Genomic DNA, 17207 nt, shown 5'->3' with positions numbered 1-17207 from the left:
CTAGAGGACATGTTTTCCAAATGCCTAATAGTGCTTGGTACATAGAAAGACATGTTAATATTGTTAATATGTATTTTTTGGATTGCATTTGTTTAATCAAAACACATTAACTAAGCTTTAGAAGAGTAGTCATCCCAGTATTTCAATATATCTGTAAAATTTATTTTTTTAATTTTACTTTAAGTTCTGGGATACATATGCCGAACGTGCAGGTTTGTTACATAGGTATACATGGGCCATGGTGGTTTGCTGCACCTATCAACCTGTCATCTAGGTTTTAAGCTCCACATGCATTAGGTATTTGTTTTAATGCTCTCCCTTGCCTTTACCCCCACCCCGCAACAGACCTTGGTGTGTGATGTTCCCCTCCCTGTGTCCATGTGTTCTCATTGTTCAACTCCCAATTACAAGTGATAATATGCCGTGTTTGGTTTTCTGTTCCTGTGTTAGTTTGCTGAGAATGATGGCTTCCTGCTGCAAAGGACATGAACTCATTCTTTTTTATGGCTACATATTATTCCATGGTGTATCAATATATCAGCAATATTAAACAGGAAAAGAAAGTTACCTGCGAGTCAGAAGAAAATAATTAAGTTAGAATTTGCACTAAAACAAGGCCAGCCTTTCACATCATCACCATAGTAATTTTAAAAGCACAAATGAAAGAGTGCCTGTAACAAAATATCTGTCCACTTTGCCTGCCAGATGCCCATAATTCCACTACTTATGCATTTGTACATTAGATGTATGCATTTAACAAGTATGCATTGAGTGCCAAACAAGCCCTGGGTGCTGTGATGGGTGACGAGAATGAAAATTATTAATATACATTGTCCTTAATTTTAAGAAAAATTTCTGCTTAATTAATTCACAAATAATCAAAGAGACAAATTATAATTCGATGTCATTAGTGCAATGTGGAGGGCTATCCACAGGCAAAGGTGCCAGGGAAGAAGGAGCATAGATAGGCCTGTCTCGAGGGAAGGTTCATATCAGAGGTAATTCTTGAGTTGAAACTTGAAGAACAAATAGAAGCGTGGCAGACAGTGAGGAGGTGGGAGAGAGAGAAGGAGAGGAAGAGTTTTACACAGAGGGAATAGTAGGTACAGAGACAAGAGACATGATGTGTCAGAAAAAGCCATTTTAAGTTGAAGAGAATGTGAAGAACTAATGCAGGGAGATGAGCATGTTCAGCTGGGTAAGGGAAATATATCATGTCAAGAAGAGATTTTGATTTTGGGAAGCCATAGAAAATTCATATGTTAGAAAGATCAATTCAGGCATGATGGCTCATGCCTGTAATCCCAGCACTTTGGGAGGCCAAGGCAGGTGTACCACTTGAGCTCAGTGGTTCAAGACCAGCCTAGACAAAATGGCAAAATCCCGTCTCTACCAAAAAATACAAAAAAAATTTAGCTGGGCATGGTGGTGCGTGCCTGTAGTATCAGCTACTGGGGAGGCTGAGGTGGGAGGATCCCTTGAGCTCAGAAGGCAGAGGTTGCAGTGAGCCAAGATTGTACCTCTGTACTCTAGCCTAGGTGACAGAGTTAGACCTTGTCTCAACAAAAAAGAAAAAGAAAGAAAGGAAGAAAAAGAAGAAAGAAAGAAAGAGAGAAAATGTAATTTTATGAAGATATCTGTTCTCCCCAAGTTATCCTATTAATTCAGTGACTTCCAACCAAAATCTCCACAGAATTTTTTAAGGGAAACTGATGAGCTCATTTTGGAATTTATTTGGAATTGTAATCCATGGGGGTAACTAAGATATTTTTGCAAAAGAAAAGCGGTAAGGGGGAAATTGCCCTATAAATATCAATCATACTGTAATCTCTCCAAGAAATGTGTATGTAACAATATAACTTAAAGCTTTAAAGCATAATTTTAACAAACATATAACAATACCATTTATAGGACTTAGATTGATTTTTGCTACCTTACGGTGTCATGAAAAACAAATATATATGTGTTCATTGACAAAAGCTCATAGGTTAAAACACACTGTACATGGCAGTAATTGAGGCAGCTGTAGGAACTATGGTAGGAGTAGGCAAATTGTTACAGATTGGATTCCTCAGAAGCAGACACTGACAGAGTTTGGCCTGCAGAGCACAGATGGTCCCTGACTTAACAATACTTCGACTTAACGATTGCTTGACTTTAAGATGATGCAAAAGTGGTGGGCATTCAGTAGAAACCATACTTTGAGTACCCACACAACAATTCTGTTTTCACTTTCAGTACAGTATTCAATAAATTACATGAAATATTCAATCCTTTATTATAATATTGGCTTTGTGTTAGATGGTTTTGCCCAACTGTGTAGACTAATGTTTAGTGTTCTGAGCACATTTAAGGTAGTCAAGTTTAAGTTAAATGCATTTTGACTTATAGTATTTCAAGCTTACGATGGGCTTGTTGGGACATAGCCCCCTCGTAAGTTGAGGAGCATCTGTACTTATTAAGGATCAACATCTGTGGGGGAAAAAAAAGGGTGGCAGCAGGATTGGGCAGAGAGAAGAGCCAACCTGCAGTGCAGGCCTGACAAAGCCCCTCTTCATAAGGAGTTCTGGAGTGTATGTGGTCCATCGGAAGTGGGGCAATGGCATGATGACTCATGAGATGGAGATTAAAATCGCAATGTGATATGACTACATACCCACCAGAATAGCTAAAATCCAAGTGTTGGTGAGAATGTGAAACAGTGGGGATTTTCACATACCGCTGGTGGAAATGTGAACTCCTGCAGCCAGGGTGGAAACTGATTGGCAGTATCTATTTTTTTTGAAATGGAGTCTCACTCTGTCACCAGACTGGAGTGCAGTGGCGTGATCTCGGCGCACTGCAACCTCCGACTCCCTGGTTCAAGCAATTCTCCTGCCTCAGCCTCCCAAGTAGCTGGGATTACAGGCACACACCACCACATCCAGCTGATTTTTTGTATTTTTAGTAGAGACGGGGTTTCACCATGTAGGCCAAGATGGTCTCAATCTCCTGACCTCATGATCCCCCAAAGTGCTGACCTCAGCTTCCCAAAGTGCTGGGATTACAGGCATGAGCCACCGTGCCCGGCCAGCAGTGTCTAGTAAACATATGGCCCAGAAGTTCCACTCCCCAGTATATACCCAGCTGAAATATATATATGTTTTGTCTTCTTTTGTTTGTTTTTGAGACAGAGTCTCACTCTGGTTGCCCAGGCTGGAGCGCAGTGGCATGATCTCAGCTCACTGCAGCCTCGACTTCCCTGGCTCAGGTGATTCTTCCACCTCAGCCTTCCAAGTAGCTGGGACTACAGATGCACACCATCCTTTCTGGCTAATTTTCTGTATTTTTTGGTAGATACAGGGTTTCACCATGTTGCCCAGGTGGTCTTGAACTCCTAGACTCAAGTGATCCACCCACCTTGGCCTCCCAAAGTGCTGGGATTACAGGCCTGAGCCACCATACCCAGCCTGAAATATTGACATATGTTGACCAAAAGATGTGTACAAGAATGTTCATAGCAGCATTATTTGTAATAGCCCCCAAATGTCCATCAACAGTGGGATGGAAAATAAACTGTGGTTTATTCCCACAGTGGAATAGTTCAGCAAAGAGTGCTGCTACATGAAACAACATGGATGAATCATATAAAGATGATCTTGAGCAAGAGAAGCCAGCTACAAAACACATGTATGATTCTGCTTATATAAAATTCAAAAGTAGACAAATAATTCTAAGGTCTAAATATGAAAACAACAGTTCCTTTTGGGAGATAATCACTGGAAGAGAGCATGAGAGGAGCTTCAAGGCTGTTGGCAATGTTCGTTTCTGGAGCTGGGCAGTGCTTACAGAGGTGTGCTCACCTTATGAAACAATCATTGAGCTCTACACTTGATTTTTATACTTTTATGTGCCTATGTTTGTGTTGCTCCTTAACAAATTACCCCTAAACTTAGTGACTTATATAATGAACAAGTATTATTCCATTATTTCTTCGGGTCAGGAATTGAGGTGTGGGTTGACTAAATAGTTCTGGCTTAAGGTCTGTCGTGATAGTTGCAGTCAAGCTGCTGGTTGGAGCCGCAGTCATCTCAGGGCTCCACTGGAGTCTTACAATTTTTTCATAATCTCAGAATGACATTCCGTCATTCCAGGAGAAGAGATTAACACAGGGCATGATACCAGGGGGTGAGGAAGGCAAGCATATGGGATTGGTGCTGTTATACTACTCCAGTATTCAGAGAGGAGGGGGTAACAAAGAAGACGGAAGAACATCTACAACTTATATTTATCCTCCAGTCCAGCTTTATAACCTCCCCTGGTCTCATGCCTTAGTCTAGAAGTGGAACATGATGGAAAGGGGAAGGAGGGGCTAAAAAAAACCTCAACAACATGAACTGAAAGTGCATATGTTGGCGGTAATGTTTGGCAATAGTGGAGGTCCAGCTTCGATGATGCCTGGTGGTTGTAGGCCAGTGCAGAGCTGCAGTATCTGGTGCAACAGTTCCCCGTGAAAGTGGCTCATCTGAAGGCTGTGACAACAGAAGAAGGGCCCTTATGCAGCTGTGCAGGCAGAGGTGGCCCAAGCAGGCAAAGGAGGTTGAGCTCATAAGTGAGACGCCTCTGGTGATAGGAGTGACTTGGAGGAGAATTAGAGGCCCCACCGTCGTGAGTGGAGACAGGGGTCATCAATATAAAGTGCTACTGTGAATGTGACCCACTTTGTCTCCCAGGCAAACAGAAGCCACTTAAAGCTTTCATTGAAAGGAAGGAGAAATCATCAGCTAGATAGATAGTGACTATGCCGGAGGTGAGTGAGAAGTTGGCTTTGGTCCAGGTCTCAACTGGGCAGCTGCTGGACTGAATCCAGATTGGCTGGCCCTTACATTCCCCTTGTTGCTTGTCTACAACCTCCGAGAGTCTTGAGCTGGGTGTCAAAGTCTCCTTCTACCCAAAATGTGGATGTGTGATGCAGGGAGGCTTCAGGAGATAGGGAATGTTGGGGCTGTTTTTCCTACAAGCAAGAAGGAAAATGAAAGCTAAATAGTGACAGGTAAGGTTGAATTGTCACGATAATATGTGGCTTGTATATTGGGAGCTTATGTCATTTACTTCTTGCTCCACATGCATCATTCCTTAAACAAGTGTTTGCTAAATATTTAATGTGCATTTATATTTAATGTAAGGGGGTTTTTTGTACAGTAGAAAAAGCCACACAACATCATATGCATTAAGACTGATAGTCACAGGTTTTTACATGTGGGGATGGCTTAATTTTGGAGGTGGTGACTCAAGGCACTGTTAGTGACCTAGGTGACCACTAGAATACCAGATACAGTCACAAGAATGAATTCAGAGCCCTTTAGAAGCTATGCCTAGCAAATTCCATGAAGGGTGTGTGAAAAATAAAAGACCAGAAGGCACTATAGAAAATAATTCTCCTGCTCCTCAAGCAATTATAAATGAGATTGCATCATGTCTTTGCTTAAACCCTCCAGTGGCTACTCCTTACACTTACTAGCTACACTGCTTGGCATGGCCTGCAGGGTCTGACCTGGTAGAGTGGGCCCCTGCGTACCTCTCCAACCACACCTCCTGTTGTCAGTCCCCAGCTCCAGCCACATGCCTCTCCTGGCTGCTCCCCAAACATCTCCAATCCCTTCTGCCTCAGGGACTTTACACTTACTCCTCCTTCCGCTAAGAACTTTCTTCTCTGAGCTCTTCATGAGCCAGCTTCTTTCCAACTCCCTTCTCAACTGTTGAAGATAATTTCATAGAGACCTTCCCTGACTTACCCCATCCAAAATACCCACTTCCAGACACTCCCAGCTCCATTACCCAGTTTTGTTTTTTTCCTAGCACCCACCACAATTAATAATTATACTACTTAGTTATTTGTCCACCGTCTTCACTAGGATGGAAACTCCATGGGAGGAGAAACTTGTCTGTTTTGTTCATCTCTGAATCCCCTGGGCATAGGACAGTGCCTGGGCCACACAGGTGCACAGGCACTGACTGTTAAATGAATTAATATGTGGATGATTAAATTATGGGCCATGTTTTAAATCAGGGTGTCCAATTTTTTGGCTCCCCTAGGCTGCATTGGAAGAAAAATTGTCTTGGGCCACTTGTAAAATACACTAATACTAATGATAGTTGATGAGCTAAAAAAAAAAAAATCACAAAAAATTCTCATAATGTTTTAAGAAAGTTTACGAATTTATGTTGGGCTGCACGCAGCCCACAGGTCCGGGTTGCACAAGCTTGTTTTAAATGTTTTTAGCTATGTTTACTTCCATAGTTTGTATAACTTGAAGTACAATTTAAGATGATATCACTCTACATTCTTATACTTCTATCAAAAGAATACATTCTTTCTATCTATGTGCCCCAGTAAGAAGCCCAAGAATTCTGGGCTGCTCTTCAAGCTATGGGGTCAGTTACAATTGCCTTGTACAAAAATAAATCACTTGATAACTGGGAAACTGGAGTCTTCAGCAGACAGGCTGCATTCAGAGCCTGTACATGGAGCTGTTGAGGATGCACAGGATCTCTTCCAGAAACAGGCAGCCTAGAGCCAGATGCAGCTATGGCTGGAAACTGGCCATTGCAAAGTTTTCCAGGGTGCAGGGATGAGAGGATGCCCTCTACCTTGGTGTTGTCCTAAGCTGTGGTCCCTCTGTGCACCTGTGAGTCTGAACCCCAATGTGACAGCTCCTTGGTTACATAAAACTCTCAGCATAATCACCATGGCAAATATTTATTAAGCTCTGTGTGCCCAATACTATTCCAAATACTTTCATGTACTATCTCACTTCATTTTCACATCAACTCTATGACATAATACCACAGGTCCTCAATTTCACATCCTCATTTCCAAAATTCAAAAAGCTCTGAAAACAGTCATTTGCCAGCTCACCTTCCCTCAGTGAGACTCTTCATGTTTTTTATCCATCCTATGCACCGCAGGTGTTCTTATGTTTCACTGCAGAACTATGAATGTTGTGGAGGAAAAGCAACCAGAGCACCATGACGGTAGACTTTAATCCAGACTGCCAGGCAGAAGCAGTCCCTGAAAGGAGTGTTCTCAGATACCTTGGGGGAGGAGGGAGGGTTTTTGGGTTTGTTGTTTGTTGTTGTTATTGTTATTGCTGTTATAGGGCCTTAGCAGGGGGGTCAGCCCTAATTCAGGAAGTTCAGGAATAGTAGGTGAGGGATGGATTTTAGAAGAGAGAGGAATTCTTGCACATCAGCCACCATTGTTCAGTCAATTTGGATTTCATTAAGACATTAAGAGGGATGAGGAGGAGCAGTTAGGGGCTAAGGTCATGTGTTAGAGTGGGTGGAAGAACAGCTGTGGAGGACGAGGACATGCCACAGCCTCAGTGGAAACTTCTCAGTCCTTCGGTGTCTCTCAGTGTATTCAATTGCAGGTACTGCTCCAGACACCGCTTTCTCTATTCTAGGAAGTTTCCCAAGCTGCCTCAAGAAATGTGAAATTCTTTTCTTTTCTGTGTAGTACATAAAATGGATACTTCTGGGCAGCTTCTTACCTTTCTCAGATCTGAAAATCCTGAATTCTGAGACACATTTGGCCCAAGGGTCTTGGGTAAGGGATTACGAGCTCTTTTTCTCAGCCCCATCTTACAGCTGAGGAAACTGAAGCCCCTGGGGGTTACGGACCTTGCCCAAGATCTAGCATTTAGTGAGTAGACTAACAGACATCCTGTTTTCCACAAGTCACTCCCAGGTGCCGGAGAGGCTGGGTCAGAAGGAATGCATAGCCCCAGGTAAGTGCTGTGCCCAGAGGTGCCCTCCTCATGACCACAGCATCCTGTCCTGGGTGGGAGGTGGAGTCACTGCCCCTCTCCAGACAGAGGTCAAGGATGAGTATAAATTCACCCTGATGTTGCCATGTTTCCTGCCTCTCCAAGAGTTGATGAAAGAGCCTGTGGTTGTTTTTCTCTCCACTTTATTTCCTTCCTGATAGACTTTCTTGGCCATTCACAATAATTTGTTTTTATTTTTTCCTTAAGGATGACATAGAATGTTTTTAAAAGCCTGACCCCCACGAGGTGAACTCCCACTAATAAGCACTTTAACCCTCAATAAGTGCTCTCAATACTTCATGGGTAAAGATGGGCAAATGTTTTTAAAAGTAGACATGTCACAAAAATTTTTAGCAGGCCCTACCTCCAAAAAGCGAACAACAACAACAAAAAAAACACCACAGGAAGGGCTCCATAAAATGTTTATTTCACTGCAACCTCTTCGCAGAGCCTAGTTTTGTTCTACAAACAACGCAAACCACCTACATTCTTCACCCATAAGCTTATTATGACCCTAAGTTTCATGTGGATTTCAAAAATGTGATTTTCTGTTTGGCAGGAGGCAGGTGGAGGTAAATTAACCTCCTTTCTTATTGCTGGCTCAGCTGCCCTGGAGGGCTGTGGGTTACGGAGTGACTTCATTAGGAGAACAGAGGGATGCTCGGGAAGAAAGGCTGGAGCAGCTCCTGTCTCAGCCGCACAGGGAAACGGATGCCTGACTTGCTGTATTATAATAGCAATGTCTCTGCAGGGAACTCATTTCAATACTTTATATACTGAACTTGCTTAATAAGAGGCTAGCATTTCTCAAAGAAATCAGCTTCAACTATGATTTTTTAAATGCTAACCAAGTACAAAGTAACCCAGAAATATCAGAGGGCTATACTAGTTATCTAAAACTTAGCAGCCTAGAGAGCCGCATTCCCTTTAGTTTAGTTGTGTCACTTTTTCCTTTAACATTTAAATGGAAATATTTCATATGCTGGGCTTGGAAACTCAGCATTTCCCCACAGAATAACTGAGGATTCCCAGGGGTATATCCTGTTCACAATAGTTTTCTGCAAGATTTTTTATCTTGCTGGAAGCTTTCTCTGCTTCTTGTCCTGAATTAACCCAACAAACACTACTTTGCCTTAATTTCCCTGCAACAAACACTGCTTACCCAAAGCACAGCAGGTTTTTGTTGAAGATTTGGGGGAGGCGTTACATTGCCATGTACCACTGCAGATTACTTAAAATTGAATGTTTCAGTATCTACTCTAGAAAGTTTCCCAGGCTGCCTTAAGAAACTTGAAATTCTTTTCCCTTTAATATGTACAATAATTTTGCTCAATGTCTTTTCTTAGCATAGCCACTGAGGCATGGCGGTATTTTTCCACAACAAAATGGCTTTCTGAGCATTTTATTAAACGAAATATATTTCTTCTTTTAAAGAAATTCTAGGGAAGGAGGAGCCAAGATGGCCGAATAGGAACAGCTCCGGTCTACAGCTCCCAGCGCGAGCGACGCAGAAGACGGGTGATTTCTGCATTTCCATCTGAGGTACTGTGTTCATCTCACTAGGGAGTGCCAGACAGTGGGCGCAGGTCAGTGGGTGAGCGCACCGTGCGCCAGCCGAAGCAGGGGGTGAGGCATTGCCTCACTCGGGAAGCGCAAGGGGTCAGGGAGTTCCCCTTCCAGGGGTGACAGACGGCACCTGGAAAATCGGGCCACTCCCACCCAAATACTGTGCTTTTCCGACGGGCTTAGGAAACGGTGCCCCAGGAGAGTATAGCCCGCACCTGGCTCAGAGGGTCCTACGCCCACGGAGTCTCGCTGATCGCTAGCACAGCAGTCTGAGATCAAACAGCAAGTCGGCAGCGAGGCTGGGGGAGGGGCGCCCGCCATTGCCCAGGCTCGCTTAGGTAAACAAAGCAGCCTGGAAGCTTGAACTGGGTGGAGCCCACCACAGCTCAAGGAGGCCTGCCTGCCTCTGTAGGCTCCACCTCTGGGGGCAGGGCACAGACAAACAAAAAGACAGCAGTAACCTCTGCAGACTTAAATGTCCCTGTCTGACAGCTGTGAGGAGAGCAGTGGTTCTCCCAGCACGCAGCTGGAGATCTGAGAACGGGCTGACTGCCTCCTCAAGTGGGTCCCTGACCCCTGACCCCCGAGCAGCTTAACTGGGAGGCACCCCCCAGCAGGGGCAGACCGACACCTCACACGGCCGGCCAGGTACTCCAACAGACCTGCAGCTGAGGGTTCTGTCTGTTAGAAGGAAAACTAACAGAAAGGACATCCACACCAAAAACCCATCTGTACATCACCATCATCAAAGACCAAAAGTAGATAAAACCACAAAGATGGGGAAAAAACAGAGCAGAAAAACTGGAAACTCTAAAAAGCAGAGTACCTCTCCTCCTCCAAAGGAACGCAGTTCCTCACCAGCAACGGAACAAAGCTGGACGGAGAATGACTTTGACGAGCTGAGAGAAGAAGGCTTCAGACGATCAAATTACTCCGAGCTACGGGAGGATATTCAAACCAAAGGCAAAGAAGTTGAAAACTTTGAAAAAAATTTAGAAGAATGTATAACTAGAATAACCAATACAGAGAAGTGCTTAAAGGAGCTGATGGAGCTGAAAACCAAGGCTCGAGAACTACGTGAAGAATGCAGAAGTCTCAGGAGCCAATGCGATCAAATGGAAGAAAGGGTATCAGCCCTAGAAGATGAAACGAATGAAATGAAGCGAGAAGGGAAGTTTAGAGAAAAAAGAATAAAAAGAAACGAGCAAAGCCTCCAAGAAATGTGGGACTATGTGAAAAGACCAAATCTACATCTGATTGGTGTACCTGAAAGTGACGGGGAGAATGGAAACAAGTTGGAAAACACTCTGCAGGATATTATCCAGGAGAACTTCCCCAATCTAGCAAGGCAGGCCAACATTCAGATTCAGGAAATACAGAGAACGCCACAAAGATACTCCTCGAGAAGAGCAACTCCAAGACACATAATTGTCAGATTCACCAAAGTTGAAATGAAGGAAAAAATGTTAAGGGCAGCCAGAGAGAAAGGTCGGGTTACCATCAAAGGGAAGCCCATCAGACTAACAGCAGATCTCTCGGCAGAAACCCTACAAGCCAGAAGAGAGTGGGGGCCAATATTCCACATTCTTAAAGAAAAGAATTTTCAACCCAGAATTTCGTATCCTGCCAAACTAAGCTTCATAAGTGAAGGAGAAATAAAATACTTTACAGACAAGCAAATGCTGAGAGATTTTGTCACCACCAGGCCTGCCCTAAAAGAGCTCCTGAAGGAAGCGCTAAACATGGAAAGGCACAACCGCTACCAGCCACTGCAAAATCATACCGAAATGTAAAGACCATCGAGACTAGGAAGAGACTGCATCAACTAACGAGCAAAATATCCAGCTAACATCATAATGACAGGATCAAATGCACACATAACAATATTAACTTTAAATGTAAATGGACTAAATGCTCCAATTAAAAGACACAGACTGGCAAATTGGATAAAGACTCAAGACCCATCAGTGTGCTGTATTCAGGAAACCCATCTCACGTGCAGAGACACACATAGGCTCAAAATAAAAGGATGGAGGAAGATCTACCAAGCAAATGGAAAACAAAAAAAGGCAGGGGTTGCAATCCTAGTCTCTGATAAAACAGACTTTAAACCAACAAAGATCAAAAGAGACAAAGAAGGCCATTACATAATGGTAAAGGGATTAATTCAACAAGAAGAGCTAACTATCCTAAATATATATGCACCCAATACAGGAGCACCCAGATTCATAAAGCAAGTCCTGAGTGACCTACAAAGAGACTTAGACTCCCACACATTAATAATGGGAGACTTTAACACCCCACTGTCAGCATTAGACAGATCAACGAGACAGAAAGTCAACAAGGATACCCAGGAATTGAACTCAGCTCTGCACCAAGCGGACCTAATAGACATCTACAGAACTCTCCACCCCAAATCAACAGAATATACATTTTTTTCAGCACCACACCACACCTATTCCAAAATTGACCATATACTTGGAAGTAAAGCTCTCCTCAATAAATGTAAAAGAACAGAAATTGTAACAAACTGTCTCTCAGATCACAGTGCAATCAAGCTAGAACTCAGGATTAAGAATCTCACTCAAAACCGCTCAACTATGTGGAAACTGAACAACCTGCTCCTGAATGACTACTGGGTACATAATGAAATGAAGGCAGAAATAAAGATGTTCTTTGAAACCAACGAGAACCAAGACACAACATACCAGAATCTCTGGGATGCATTCAAAGCAGTGTGTAGAGGGAAATTTATAGCACTAAATGCCCACAAGAGAAAGCAGGAAAGATCCAAAATTGACACCCTAACATCACAATTAAAAGAACTAGAAAAGCAAGAGCAAACACATTCAAAAGCTAGCAGAAGGCAAGAAATAACTAAAATCAGAGCAGAACTGAAGGAAATAGAGACACAAAAAAACCCTTCAAAAAATAAATGAATCCAGGAGCTGGTTTTTTGAAAGGATCAACAAAATTGATAGACCGCTAGCAAGATTAATAAAGAAAAAAAGAGAGAAGAATCAAATAGATGCAATAAAAAATGATAAAGGGGATATCACCACCGATCCCACAGAAATACAAACTACCATCAGAGAATATTACAAACACCTCTATGCAAATAAACTAGAAAATCTAGAAGAAATGGATAAATTCCTCAACACATACACCCTCCCAAGACTAAACCAGGAAGGAGTTGAATCTCTGAATAGACCAATAACAGGAGCTGAAATTGTGGCAATAATCAATAGCTTACCAACCAAAAAAAGTCCAGGACCAGATGGGTTCACAGCCGAATTCTACCAGAGGTACAAGGAGGAGCTGGTACCATTCCTTCTGAAACTATTCCAATCAATAGAAAAAGAGGGAATCCTCCCTATCTCATTTTATGAGGCCAGCATCATCCTGATACCAAAGCCTGGCAGAGACACAACAAAAAAAGAGAATTTTAGACCAATATCCTTGATGAACATTGATGCAAAAATCCTCAATAAAATACTGGCAAACCGAATCCAGCAGCACATCAAAAAGCTTATCCACCATGATCAAGTGGGCTTCATCCCTGGGATGCAAGGCTGGTTCAATATACGCAAATCAATAAATGTAATCCAGCATATAAACAGAACGAAAGACAAAAACCACATGATTATCTCAATAGATGCAGAAAAGGCCTTTGACAAAATTCAACAACCCTTCATGCTAAAAACTCTCAATAAATTAGGAATTGATGGGACGTGTCTCAAAATAATAAGAGCTATTTATGACAAACCCACAGCCAATATCATACTGAATGGGCAAAAACTGGAAGCATTCCCTTTGAAAACTGGCACAAGACAGGGATGCCCTCTCTCACCACTTCTATTCAACATAGTGTTGGAAGTTCTGGCCAGGGCAATTAGGCAGGAGAAGGAAATCAAGGGTATTCAATTAGGAAAAGAGGAAGTCAAATTGTCCCTGTTTGCAGATGACATGATAGTATATCTAGAAAACCCCATTGTCTCAGCCCAAAATCTCCTTAAGCTGATAAGCAACTTCAGCAAAGTCTCAGGATACAAAATCTATGTGCAAAAATCACAAGCATTCTTATACATCAATAACAGACAAACAGAGAGCCAAATCATGAGTGAACTCCCATTCACAATTGCTTCAAAGAGAATAAAATACCTAGGAATCCAACTTACAAGGGATGTGAAAGACCTCTTCAAGGAGAACTACAAACCACTGCTCAAGGAAATAAAAGAGGATACAAACAAATGGAAGAACATTCCATGCTCATGGGTAGGAAGAATCAATATCATGAAAATGGCCATCCTTCCCAAGGTAATTTACAGATTCAATGCCATCCCCATCAAGCTACCAATGACTTTCTTCACAGAATTGGAAAAAACTACTTTAAAGTTCATATGGAACCAAAAAAGAGCCCGCATCGCCAAGTCAATCCTAAGCCAAAAGAACAAAGGTGGAGGCATCACACTACCTGACTTCAAACTATACTACAAGGCTACAGTAACCAAAACAGCATGGTACTGGTACCAAAACAGAGATATAGATCAATGGAACAGAACAGAGCCGTCAGAAATAATGCCACATATCTACAACTATCTGATCTTTGACAAACCTGACAAAAACAAGAAATGGGGAAAGGATTCCCTATTTAATAAATGGTGCTGGGAAAACTGGCTAGCCATATGTAGAAAGCTGAAACTGGATCCCTTCCTTACACCGTATACAAAAATCAATTCAAGATGGATTAAAGACTTAAATGTTAGCCCTAAAACCATAAAAACCCTAGAAGAAAACCTAGGCATTACCATTCAGGACATAGGCATGGGCAAGGACTTCATGTCTAAAACACCAAAAGCAATGGCAACAAAAGCCAAAATTGACAAATGGGATCTAATTAAACTCAAGAGCTTCTGCACAGCAAAAGAAACTACCATCAGAGTGAACAGGCAACCTACAAAATGGGAGAAAATTTTCGCAACCTACTCATCTGACAAAGGGCTAATATCCAGAATCTACAATGAACTCCAACAAATTTACAAGAAAAAAACAAACAACCCCATCAAAAAGTGGGCAAAGGACATGAACAGACACTTCTCAAAAGAAGACATTTATGCAGCCAAAAAACACATGAAAAAATGCTCACCATCACTGGCCATCAGAGAAATGCAAATCAAAACCACAATGAGATACCATCTCACACCAGTTAGAATGGCAATCATTAAAAAGTCAGGAAACAACAGGTGCTGGAGAGGATGTGGAGAAATAGCAACACTTTTACACTGTTGGTGGGACTGTAAACTAGTTCAACCCTTGTGGAAGTCAGTGTGGCGATTCCTCAGGGATCTAGAACTAGAAATTCCATTCGACCCAGCCATCCCATTACTGGGTATATACCCAAAGGACTATAAATCATGCTGCTATAAAGACACATGCACATGTATGTTTATTGCAGCATTATTCACAATAGCAAAGACTTGGAACCAACCCAAATGTCCAACAATGATAGACTGGATTAAGAAAATGTGGCACATATACACCATGGAATACTATGCAGCCATAAAAAATGATGAGTTCATGTCCTTTGTAGGGACATGGATGAAATTGGAAATCATCATTCTCAGTAAACTATCGCAAGAACAAAAAACCAAACACCGCATATTCTCACTCATAGGTGGGAATTGAACAATGAGAACACATGGACACAGGAAGGGGAACATCACACTCTGGGGACTGTTGTGCGGTGGGGGGAGGGGGGAGGGATAGCATTGGGAGATATACCTAATGCTAGATGACGAGTTGATGGGTGCAGCGCACCAGCATGGCACATGTATACATATGTAACTTACCTGCACATTGGGCACATGTACCATAAAACCTAAAGTATAATAATAATAATAATAATAATAATAAAAGAAGAAGAAAAAAAAAAAGAAATTCTAGGGCCCATTTTAAAACTCCCTCTTTCACATTTACAAAATTTCAAAGGGAAACTTTAAGTAGTTACTCAGTATATGCTGATCAAATAAATTTCAAGCATACTGCTTAAATTCATCTTATTCCTCCATAGAAAGGGAGGAAAGGCTGGGCACAGTGGCTTACGCCTGTAATCCCAGCACTTTGGGAGACCAAGGTAGGTGGGTCACTTGAGCCCAGGAGTTTGAGACCAGCCTGGGCAACAAGGAGAAACCCCATCTCTACAACAAATACAAAAAAAAAAAAAAACTAGCTGGACATGGTGGCACACACCTGTAGTCCCAGTTACTAGGGAGACTGAGGTGGGAGGATCACTTGAGCCCAGAAGATCAAGGCTGCAGGGAGCTGTGAGCATGCCACTGCTCTCCAGCCTAGGTGACAGTATGAGACTGTCTCAAAAAAGAAAAAAAAATAAGGTGTGTGTGTGTGTGTGTGTGTAACATTTGTCTGTGGGGGAGGAACATCTGAGTGGGCATTTTGTGCCAAGGGTAATCATGTGTGCTATCTGTGGTAGGCATTATACTGTCCACCCAATATTTCTGGCTCTCTGCCTTCTGGGCACAAGGGGGGCCAACTTAGGGTTAGTGGGGCCATATGACTAGTTCTGGCCACTGAGATCTAAATGGAAATGACATGTATCACTTCCATTCAGACCCTCCAGAAGGCTCTTTCTCTCACCCTAGGTTGCTATGTTCCAGATTGTGGGTGCTCTGTCCACTTGTATCTTGGATTAATATAGAGTAGGTCCCTCTCCCACCAAAGCTGGTCTGCAGGGACAACAGTAAGCACATATTATGAGTGGGAAATAAACAATAAACCTGTTGTTTGAAGTCACTGAGATTTAAGGGCTATTTGTTACCATAGTATAGCCTAGCCTACTTTGATATACTATCTAATTGTAATTCTTGCAATCACCCTCTGAAACAGGTATTATTATCTCCATGTTATTGATGTGATTTTCTCAGGCTGCAGAGCAAATACGTGGTGGAGACTATTTTCAAATCCACATCCATCTGACCCAGTGCCTGTGCTCATTACACTGAATTTATAGTTACATTTATTAACTTTACTTTTTGATGAATATTCTTACAAGCAGATTCATAGCTTTTTTGAATTTCCAATTCTGCTGAATTGGAACTTCCAATTTTGAAATTCCAATCCAATTCCAGTGATCCCAATCAAATAGCACCAGAGAATTTTTACTCAGTGTAATTTCATATGATCCCCACAACACTCCTGTTATGTCAGCACATTCTTTTTTGTTTGTTTGTTTTGGTTTTAATTTTTTATTTTACTTTAAGTTCCAGGATACATGTACAAAACATGCAGGTTTGTTACACAGGTATACATGTGCCATGATGGTTTGCTGCACCCATCAACCAGTCATCTAGGTTTTAAGCCCTGAGTGCATTATGTATTCGTCCTAATGCCCTCCTCCCCTTGCCCCTCACCCCCCACAGGACCCAGCGTGTGATTTCCCCTCTCTGTGTCCATATGTTCTCATTGTTCAACTCCCACTTTGAATGAGAACATGCGGTGTTTGGTTTTCTGTTGCTGTGTTAGTTTGCTGAGAATGATGGCTTCATCTATGTCCCTGCAAAGGACACGATCTCATTCTTTTTTATAGCTGCATAGTATTCCATGATGTATATGTGCCACATTTTCTTTATTGAGTCCCTCATTGATGGGCATTTGGCTTGGTTCTAAGTCTTTGCTATTGTAAAAAGTGCTGCAATAAACATACGTGTGCATGTGTCTTTATCATAGAATGATTTATAATCCTTTGGGTATATACCCAGTAATGGTAATGCTGGGTCAAATGGTATTTCTGGTTCTAGATCCTTGTAGCATTCTTTT

The sequence above is a fragment of the Pongo pygmaeus genome, chromosome 1, assembly GCF_028885625.2.
Source record: "Pongo pygmaeus isolate AG05252 chromosome 1, NHGRI_mPonPyg2-v2.0_pri, whole genome shotgun sequence".
NCBI classification, from domain to species: Eukaryota; Metazoa; Chordata; class Mammalia; order Primates; family Hominidae; genus Pongo; species Pongo pygmaeus.
Note: the sequence above shows the minus strand (reverse complement) of the source record.